Source organism: Marmota monax, unplaced genomic scaffold (genome assembly GCF_021218885.2).
Source record: "Marmota monax isolate L192 unplaced genomic scaffold, Marmota_monax_Labrador192_F-V1.1 WCK01_AAM20220418_F8-fsc00081, whole genome shotgun sequence".
NCBI lineage: Eukaryota > Metazoa > Chordata > Mammalia > Rodentia > Sciuridae > Marmota > Marmota monax.
The window spans coordinates 5,595,221-5,605,246 of NW_026695234.1; positions in this window are offsets into that span (position 1 = coordinate 5,595,221).

Here is a 10,026-nt window from a genome sequence, read left to right on the forward strand (position 1 = left end):
GCAGAGATTTTGATAATCTGTTGTAAGTGTTCTGGGAAGGGAAGTATAGACTAACTTGGGACACAGGGCAGAGACTCTCAATCACACTTACAGAGTGACCCAGTGGAGTGTCGGGTGATAGGAAGGGTGTTTCAGACAGGTAAGTGTATGAGGATAGGTATTGGAGATGAGAGAATATGACATTTTTGGAGATCCCTATAAAATGGGTAAGTTGGCATTTATGTTTTGGAATGTGAAAACTACAGTGGCTGACATAGGTTAACACCTTCCCGAGTGCAGAGCCAGCCTCTGAATGCAGGATATTTCAACATATCTGCCGCCTCATAGAAAGCACCCAGAGTAAGAGTTATATCAAGCATGATTTCTATATCTTAAATTTTTTTTTATAAAGCTTACTAGTTTGTTTTGTTTTGTATTCACTTACTCATTCTCAGTGTTTGGACAAGTCTATCTTGAGGTTCTGGGATTTCTGGTATCCAAAACAGTATTAGGACAGATGATAGAAAGTAATTATAACAGTATCTTGAATTTATTGAGTTCTTAACAGTATATCAAGCACTATGCTAAATACTTGTTGTAGCAGAGCCTGGCCAGATGTCTAGCTAGCAATCTCATTTCCTCTTCCTGGGTACATGTGGGGCAACTAGATTTCCCTGTCTCCCTTGAAGTTCGGTGGAATATGTGGCTGAGTTTTAGCCAATGTGAAGTTGAACTGGTGGGTGCCAAGTCCAGCCTGTTTTTTAACTCTGTGCAAGTCTGTCAGCTATCTGGAAGGGCTCCAGTGGAGGACCCCAAGGGAATGGAAGGTCTTGAGTCCCTGAACCACCATTTGGAGGAGAGCTGTGCAAGAAAGACACCTAATCCTCATCAATTTGTTAAACAAGAGGGGAATGAACCCTTGTGGTATCAAGCCACTGAGATTTTCCTTATAGCAGTTACAGTTGACTATCCTGATTAATCTGCGAACATAGTCTCATTTACTCCTTATAACCACCCAGTGGAATGGAGTTTTGTAGATGGGGAAGTGAGGTCAAGTGAGATCAAGTCACTTGCCCTTATCTCTCAGGACTAAATGGTAGGACTAAGAGGTCAGTTTGGGTCTGTTTTATTTCAGAGCCCATATTTCTACAATGTTGGTACAGATTCCTTTTCAATCTCTGAAGAGTTCTTTGTGAGAGACTAATTTAAAAAGACTTGAGAGAGAGAGAGAGAGAGAGAGAGAGAGAAGGAAAGAAAGAGAAAAAGGAGCAGCTTAAGCCTGAGAGAGTGCTGTAGAGGGTAGAGGGATGAGGCAAGCCCAGAAACCTGTGGGCAGAGCTGGGTGGACAGTCTGCTCTTGTGACCTCCTGGGAAATTCTTAGAGCAGATTTGGAGCTCTGGAGGTGCTGTTGTTTTCCTTTCAGTCCACTCCATCCAGGACTTCGGGATGATGCTCCTAAATAGGTATCGCTGCGGGGTAAAGTGGGCCTCTGAGTGGGTAGGAAATTGTGATCAAATGTGGTAACAAGCACAACTTTCAGTTTTCTGTCCCTGGACTAGTGATTAGGGAAGTTCCAGGCCTTGTGATCACTGTGTTGGAGCTACATATGATGAAGAGAAACCCAGAGGGAACTGACCCTGAGAAGGAGACAGAAAGAAGGAAGCTGCCTGGGGAAGCTTGGTGGTCCTTATGTTGCGGTTGAGGAGAATTTCGAATGTGAATGGAAGGGCCTGCTGGGACTGCTGAGCCAACTCCAGCCCGGCCCCATGGGACTTCTGGTGGCCATCTATAGAACCCAATTAATGTCTGCATCCTCTCATCCTCTACCTGACTCCCTGAGTCTAAAAGAGCTCAGAAGTGACAGTGGCTCAGGCTTGAATAAGGAGTTGCTTGCACTTCAGCTGGGTGGGTGACAGACATCCGTAGGGGGGTTCTGACCAGGAGAGGGACCCCACAGATTTGCATCCTCAGAGCATGGGGATAAGTTGCCAAGATGACTCACCTAGTTAGTGGCAGAATTAAAACCCTAGTCTCCAGATTGAGGTTCAGCCCTGCCTGCCACGCCACGGCAGCTAAGTTTGTGGAGCTATGAAGAGGGTGTGGGGTTGTTTTGCCCATCAGCTTAGAGGAAAGGGAAACAAAGACTGACCCCCTGTGCTCACACTCTGAGCCAGCAGAGAGGGGACCTGAGAACCTTTTCCCCCAGTAGTCTGCCCAGGATACTGCTCTTGGCCAGTGCCCGAGGTGGAGGAGCCATGAGCCTTGGAAACAGGAAACCTGGTTCTGGCTCCAGCTTGGCCACTGCCAGCTGTGTGTGTGTCCTTAGGCCATTGTCTTTTATCAGTCGTTGGCAAGGTTGGAACCTTTATAACCTTGCTGGGCTCTTGGAAGGCCAGAGGCAAATGAGTTCTGACGACTGATAAAGGCTTCTGCAGTGAGGGAGTTAGTCAGGAGAAGTTCCAGGAGGAAGAGCATCGTGCTGACCAGAGGAGCCAGTTCCTTTCTCCATTGCCAGGATTTGTTTGGCGTCTCCCCAGGCTGTGTGATGAGCTGAGCTCCAGGGCACCAGCCTAGAGCAAAGGGGGCCTTTGACTGTTCTTGGGACAACTCCTTCTACCAGAGAAATTTTTAAGAAAATCATCTTGGCAGGAAGCACTTGGACCTAGCCCACTATCATTGCTTTATAAACTTGAGAGGCCAGAGATGACCGACACAAGGTAGAAATATCCTGGGTCATTTAAACAGAGAGCTGTGTCTTCCTTCTGTAGCCCAGATGGCCTTGACTTCCCCAGTTGTTAAGGGTGTCATTTCCTCTTGCTTCTAAAATAATAACAGTCTGAGCTCCATCCCACAAATGCAAGAAGTCCATCTGTTCTCGGGTTTCCTTCCCAGAGCTGTGCTGGTGGGCTTGTATCTCGTCTCTTCCTATTCAATGATGGTGACCTCTAGGTGCCGGCTGCTTGCTTCAAGTATGGACACAGACAGGCCCATCACGTTTTAAAATGCTATTGGAGGCTTATAAATAACTCTGTACCCCCAGAATTCTAGCATCCTCCCTGGGAGGCCTGCTCATCTGTCTCCCCGCACTGTTCCAAAGTACCTACAAGTTTACCATTTACAACTGCTTCCAGAAGTAGACTCTCAGAGCATCCATTGGTTCACCCCAGTCTGCAAACCTTCCTGAGTGCCTGGTGGTCTCTGTGGTGGGAGAGGCCAGCTAACACCCTGCTTTTGGACATCTCCAGGCGTTTCTGAATACCTTTTAGTCCATAGAGAGAAGGAGCCTTTCTTCACTGGACAAAAGCCGCCCCCCCCCCCCCGCCCTGTCCTCCTCTTCCTTCTTTTCTGTTGCACTTGAGGTGATTCAGGAGAGGAGTACTACCATCCTTTAAGAGAAATTCCCAGCCGCACCATGAAGCTATAGTCTGGCTCCAGTGGTCCATGCACGTTGGTTGCCTTAGTCTGTTTTCAACCTTAAACCACAATGCCGGTGAGACAGGAGCTGTGTGGCCCCGTTCAGTGGCGTGTGAGGCCCAATCCTGTCTTTCCCCTCAGTGGTTCCTGCACAGAAGGGAAAAGAACAAGTCAGTCTGCTCCTTCTGCCTGTGTCTGGTTCTCTGGTCCTCTGTGAACCCTACCTGGACTAAGAACAATGATTTTTAGGCATGGAACAGCCTGAACTCAGAAAACCATTTCTCTGATTTCTAGGGACATGATTCTTCCAAGGAGACAATTGGCATTGCTTAACTAAACCTGTAACACTGCAGTCTGAGGCATCTGCCCAGGACCCACTGTAGATGCCCAGGACCTCTTCCAAACCAAGGGGCAACCATCTGTTTATATGGACATGACTGAGAAGGTTCACCTAGGACAGTGGGAAACTAGTCTCCAGTCTGTAATGCAGAAATTGTTGGTAAACACTTGACTTACAGTGTCTTAGCTCCAAAGATATAAAGTTCTGTGTTCTCCAACACCTCCTGTAGTAGTGAGAGTGCTCAATGGCAAGACCTAAGGCCGAGGTTCAAGCCCCAGTTCTCTCGTTCATGGGCAAGATTTGTATCTTGTCACAATCACCCAGAGGCCACCATCATTCCGTCCTGAATTTCCAAGATTTCAGATTCGTTAGCTGTAAAATGAGCATGATACTACTTCTTCCAACCTGTTGGGTTGCAGAGATGATTAACGTGAGCAAATATTTGTTAAGTACCATTGTGTAGGTACAGTGGGATTCAAAAATAAGTCAGATGCTGGCATTATCCAGTTCATGTACTTTGGGGGGCTTTAGACCTGCAGTAAATAACTTTAACATGATATGAGAAGGGCCAGCCAGGATAGAAGGTGTTATACACCTGGAAGGTGTCATGTCAGTACTACTGTTGTCATTTGCCCTCTAGATTGTGACTTCTTTGAGTTCACTGCAACCAAGCATGTCTTGAGCAGCTCACAGCGGAGCTTTCTCCTCCCTGTGCCCTGGTTCCATGAGGTCTCACTGCACCCTTGGAGTCCTGGCATCCTCCCCGGGAGGCCAGCTGATCTGTCTCCCCACACTGTTCCAGCACTCTTTCCAGGACATTTAAAAAGTGCCATCTTTTTCCTTTTTCACAGAATTAATGACCAATACAAGAAATAGTAACTGGAAGCCAGCCAGGGATGGCAGATGGGGTACTTGCACTTGTGCCCAGTAGATGGGTGCATGGGAAGGGGACGTAGAAGAGGGAAGCGCTACAGTCCCAGGGTGGAGTTGAACTTCTTACAATTTATAAGAAAATGAAAGAGAGGAAGAGCTATCTCAAGACAATGGCAGGTTCACACCTCACCCCCAGATTCACTCTGTGGCGATCTGACCTTTTGGGACATAAGAACAAGTCAGCCCATGTTCTTCTCACCTTCTTTTTCCAAATTCTTAAACAAGCCAACATCTGGGTGATTTTGATGGGGGAGCCCCCAGTGGTGTCTCTGGTAGCCAGTAGCCAATCCCCTTTCTATCTGTACTAACCGCTCTTTGGGTTCTACCCCAGCCCCCTCTTCTCAGGACACCCAAGGAACTCAAAGGAAAAAATCACCAGGACCCATGAAAAGATTAGAAAAATTAGAATTTCCTTCTTTTTCTTTTTTTGGTATCAGGGATTGAACCCGGGGTGCTTAACCACTGAGACACATCCCCAGCCCTTTTTACGATTTTTGTTTTTGGTTGTTGTTTGTTTTGTTTTGTTTTGAGGCAGGGTCTGTGCAAGTTGTTAGGGCCTCACTAAGTTGCTGAGGCTGGCTTAGAACTTGCAATTCTCCTGCCTCAGCCTCCCAAGTTGAAAATTAGAAATTTCTTTGGCAAATTTTTAGAGTTCTTGTATATGATGTGGTCATTTTCACACTTCTTAAAAAATGTTCAACTTTTATGGATAAGCAAGTGTTCAAAACCCATAAAAATTATTTGCTAAGTAAATAAATGCTCAGAAATCTAGAATTTTGATGTGTGGTATGAAGTTTGCAAGAAATGATTCATGTTTAAGATACTTCATGTTTCTACAAATTCATGTTTTTTTTTTCTTTTCTTTCTTTCTTTTTTTTTTAATTATAATAATTCTAAGCCTCGATTTGAAAAACTAAAACCAACAAACGCTCTGAGATTTATGAAATTCTTATGAGTGGTCATTCCTTGTGCCAGCTTTATAAATTACAGAAGGTTACCATGTGATTACTAGGTGCTTGCTCATCTGCTGGGCCTGGAACCCTGGAACATGCTCCTTGTCCACTCACAAATGATGTACTTCTTCTGGTTCTTTGTCCCAGCCTCTTTCTATTGCCCAGTGTTCCTGAGCTTAGGACTTCATTTTTTTCTCCCCAGGCCAATTCTGATCAAGTCACCACATATTAAAGTGTAAGTTAATAACAGTTCTTTGAAGTCCCAATTTGATTACAAAGTCCACAATGGCTACACCTTCCACTCACAGGTGAGAGAGACTCACCTGGCTCCTTCCTGGGGATCATAACTAGTGGCTGACAGACAGTGACTGACAGGCAGACAGACAGAGGATTGGAGAACTCTCAGTCCTTCCCCCTTCCCCTCAGGAATATTCTTTGGGAGAGGGGTGGGAGAAGCATGGGCACAGGGCTCCTTCCTGCAGCTTGGGCCTAGCCTCTGGCATCTGAATAAATCCCACAACCCTGACATACTCATAATCTAGCCCCTTTTACCCTCACCCTTCCCTTTCTTTATCCTTGATTCCCCTTTTCTTCTTCCCATTTTAGTTTCTTTTCTTTCCCTCAAAGAGTGTGGTCATGGAGAAGGTTGATGGGAAGAGGATTGGGGTTAGACTGAGGAGGGAGGTCAAGGCGTATTAGTTTTCCGTGGCTGCTGTAACAAAAATTACAAAATGGGTGATCCAAAAACGATAGTAACTTCTTATCTCACAGTTCTGGAAGTTAGAAGTCCGAAATCAGTTTCACTAGGCTAAAATCAAGGTACTGGCAGAGCTGCACTCCCTCTGTGGCCGGTAGGGAAGAATCCATTCCTTGTATCTTCCAGCTTCTGATGGCTGCCAGATTCCTTGTCTTCTCTGTGGAGGTAGGTCAGAACCTGCCTATCCCCAAGGATCCAGAAAATCTCCCCATCTCAATATCCTTAATTCAATCACATCTGAAAAGACCCTGTTTCTATATAAGGTAGGTTCAAGGGGTTCAGATGTGAATATCTCTGGGAATCATTTTTTATCCAACAAACGAGGCTGGTCAAGTTTCAACAGTCATGTCTGTACACATTCATTCATGCATTTATTCAACACACATTCTTTGAACATTTTACTCAATACCAGCAGTGTGGGGGATGCTGAGAATACACTCTGAGCAAAGCAGGGCCCTCATGCAACTTACATTCTAGAAGAGGAAATGGATGTGAATCAAATAGTCACCTGGAGGAAATGCAAGTCACAACCAGGTTCAGTGCCAGGAGAGCTGCAATGGGGGCTTTCCCTGGTGAGAAAGGCCTGAAGAAGCTTCTGTGAGGAGGTGTTTTTGAGTTGAAATCTGAGGAATGAGTTGGAGTCACCAGATAAAGAAGGAGGGAAGAAAGTTACAGGAAGCCGAGACAGGTGACAGACTTGGAACAGAATGGCCCTGCCAGGTTGTGCAGGGCTTGGGGTGGCCCAGAGGTGGGAAGTAGGGCTTCCGAGACCCCGAGGGGATCATTATGGAGTGTCTCTTCTGCACCCCCATCCCAGTCTTCACACTTGGCCACCATGCTGCATCCAGGGGCCCTTCCTTCCTGCTCCTAACAGAGGCCCATCTTTCCACTTCCTGCCTGGTGTGGCATGTGGTTTAGCGACGAAACTCTCCTAGCTCTGGGTTGGGACCAGACCTCTATCTAAACTCCAGTCAACAAGAGTTTCTAATAAAAGCCTAAAGCATGGCAGACCTGGTGTTGGAGATTCTGGGTCTGGAGGCAAGGGCAGCAGGTAGAGGGGCACATGAGGTTTAAGGGTTCAGACTCATATCTGCTACTTACCCCACCTCAGGCACAACTCTCCAGGAGATGGCCTTCATTCAGAGGAGATGCATGTCCTGGGAGTGGGGACCCGTCCGACCTTCTCTTCCCTCCTGCAGAATACTCAGTACTGTCCAGAGAACCTCCCTTGATGAACATGAGCCATTCTAACCCAGGGTGCTCCAGGTTTGGGAAGTACTATTCTGGCCAACAGTTCCCATCTACACCTTTGTTACTGACCACTGCTATTAGATGCCTCTGCTTGACTTTTTTTTTTTTAATGGGCGTGGCTCCAGTGTTTTTCATCAGATTATCCCATGTGAAAAGCCCAAGGAGTCAGACAGCATGCCAATTTACTGGACTGTGTTTGACAAGCCACTGCCTCTCTAGGCCTCAGTGTCCAGAGGAAAGTAAGGGTCTTAATCCCTTCCCTTAATCTTCCTGGGGCTTTTGAGAAAATCCAGCAAGATTCTGTAGCCAAGCCCAGCTTTCACTCCATTGTGGTGCCCAGCTCGAGGCCCAGGGGAGATGCTGAGGAGGGGAGGTCTTAGTGAGTGCTCATCTCTAAGGTGGCTGAGCCTTCCTTACCCATGCTCCCTCCTCTGCTGGCAGTTGTGGGGGCTGGAGGGGTAACCGCCCTGAGTGATCAGGTTTGCTTTTCTTTTCCAACCATAACGGCTTTTGAATATTCAGCTCCCTCCCTGTCCTCTCACCTTTATTGTTTGGGTGGGGGATTTTGTTCAGAGTGTGAAACAGGCTTCTAGATCTCTCTGGCCCTCATAAGTGTGAGGCACTATTCTTGCCCTTGGGTGGCAGAGGCACTTGATGAGCCTGGAGGTGTGGGGCTGCTGCTCTCTGGGTCTGTCATGGTGACTGATGTCTTGTTGTCTGAGTGTCCAGGCACCCATGGAAAATTCTGGGACTGGATTCTGCGTGGGCTCTGGAGCAAATGGGATGCCTAGTTACTGTACAATCCGGTCCAGCAGGGAAGAGGGGATGAGTAACCTCAGAAATAGCCACAACTTACCTAATATGATAGCCTTGGTGAGACCCTAGAGCAGAGGGGCTGGAGTTTCGAGTGGTAGAGCACTTGCCTAGCATGTGTGAGGCACTGGGTTCGATCCTCAGCACCACATAAAAATAAACAAATAAATTAAAAGTATTCTGTCCATCTGCAGCAAAAAAAATGTTTAAAAGAAAGGAATAGACTGAGAAATGTGTGGAGGAGTCAAGACAGGGCCCACTTAGCTGCACCTAGCTTGGTGGACAAAGAGGGTCAGGAAAGGCACTCCAAATTTTAGGTTATGTGTGCACAGGAATACAGTGGGGCTCACAAATAGAGTGACTCTGAGTCTTAGTTTCTTTGTGCATGAAATGGGCACAATAATACTCACTGCACAGTGTGATTGCAAGGACTGAAGGAAATAAATACATGAAAGTGTTTAGCACAGAGTATGGTACCCTGTGAGTGTCTGATCAGTGTTAGAAATGGGGAGATCCAGCTCAGAGTTCATACCTGTTATCGGCCAAAAGTTTATTCCAATACAAACGATTACTGGATAACACTTTGTCTCAGAGGTGACAAATCTCCTATGTACAAGAATTCCATATAAGCCCAGAGCTGTGGTTCATGCTTGTAATCCCAGTGACTCTGGAGAGTGAGGCAGTAGGATCAGAAGTTCAAGGTCAGCCTCAGCAACTTAGCAAGACCCTGTCTCAAAATAAAAATTTAACAAAGGACTGAGGATGTAGCCTATTGGCAAAGCACTCCTGGGTTCAATCCCCAGTATTACAAAAATAAATAAATAAATAAATAAGTTATTATAATATGGAATTAATTAACTGTAAAGAATCAATCATAATGAATTCCATATTAATTCCATTAATTATAAAGAAGTCCATATTCCATTAGTGGTTGATGGGGGAAAAATTCCTCACTCCTTAAGTTGACCATATGTACCCTTGTGTGGTGAGATTTGAATGCCATTTCACCTCTGTGTTCCACTTCCCCCAAACACACAATCCCACACAGCCATGAGAAAGGCATCCACCAAATTCCAAGAGGGAGCACCCTAGAAAATACCAGAACAGTAAGTCTCAAACTGTCAAGCTCATCAAAAACAAGGAAAGTCTGAGAAACCGTCACAGCCAAGAGGAGCCTAAGGAGGATGTGACAACTTACCTAATATGATAGCCTGGGTGAGACCCTCGAGCAGAAAAAAAGACATCAGGTAAAAGCTAAGGAAATGTGATGAAAGTATGGTCTATAGTTAATGATAATCGACTCATTAATTATAAGAAGTGAACAACATTAACCTAAAATGTCAATAATAGAGGAAACTGCAGGGAATAGGGGAACTCTATGTGCTATGTTCCTCATTTTAAAAATGAATCTGAAAATGTTCTAGAAAATCTGAGTTCATTTAAACACACACACACACACACACGCACACACACACGCACACACACACACACAAAGACGTATGTCACCTATCTACTATCAACAAAGGAAACCAATCAGGGAAATATGCTGGCCATTGAAGAGGCTGTGTCTACTCAGGAGTTCTTT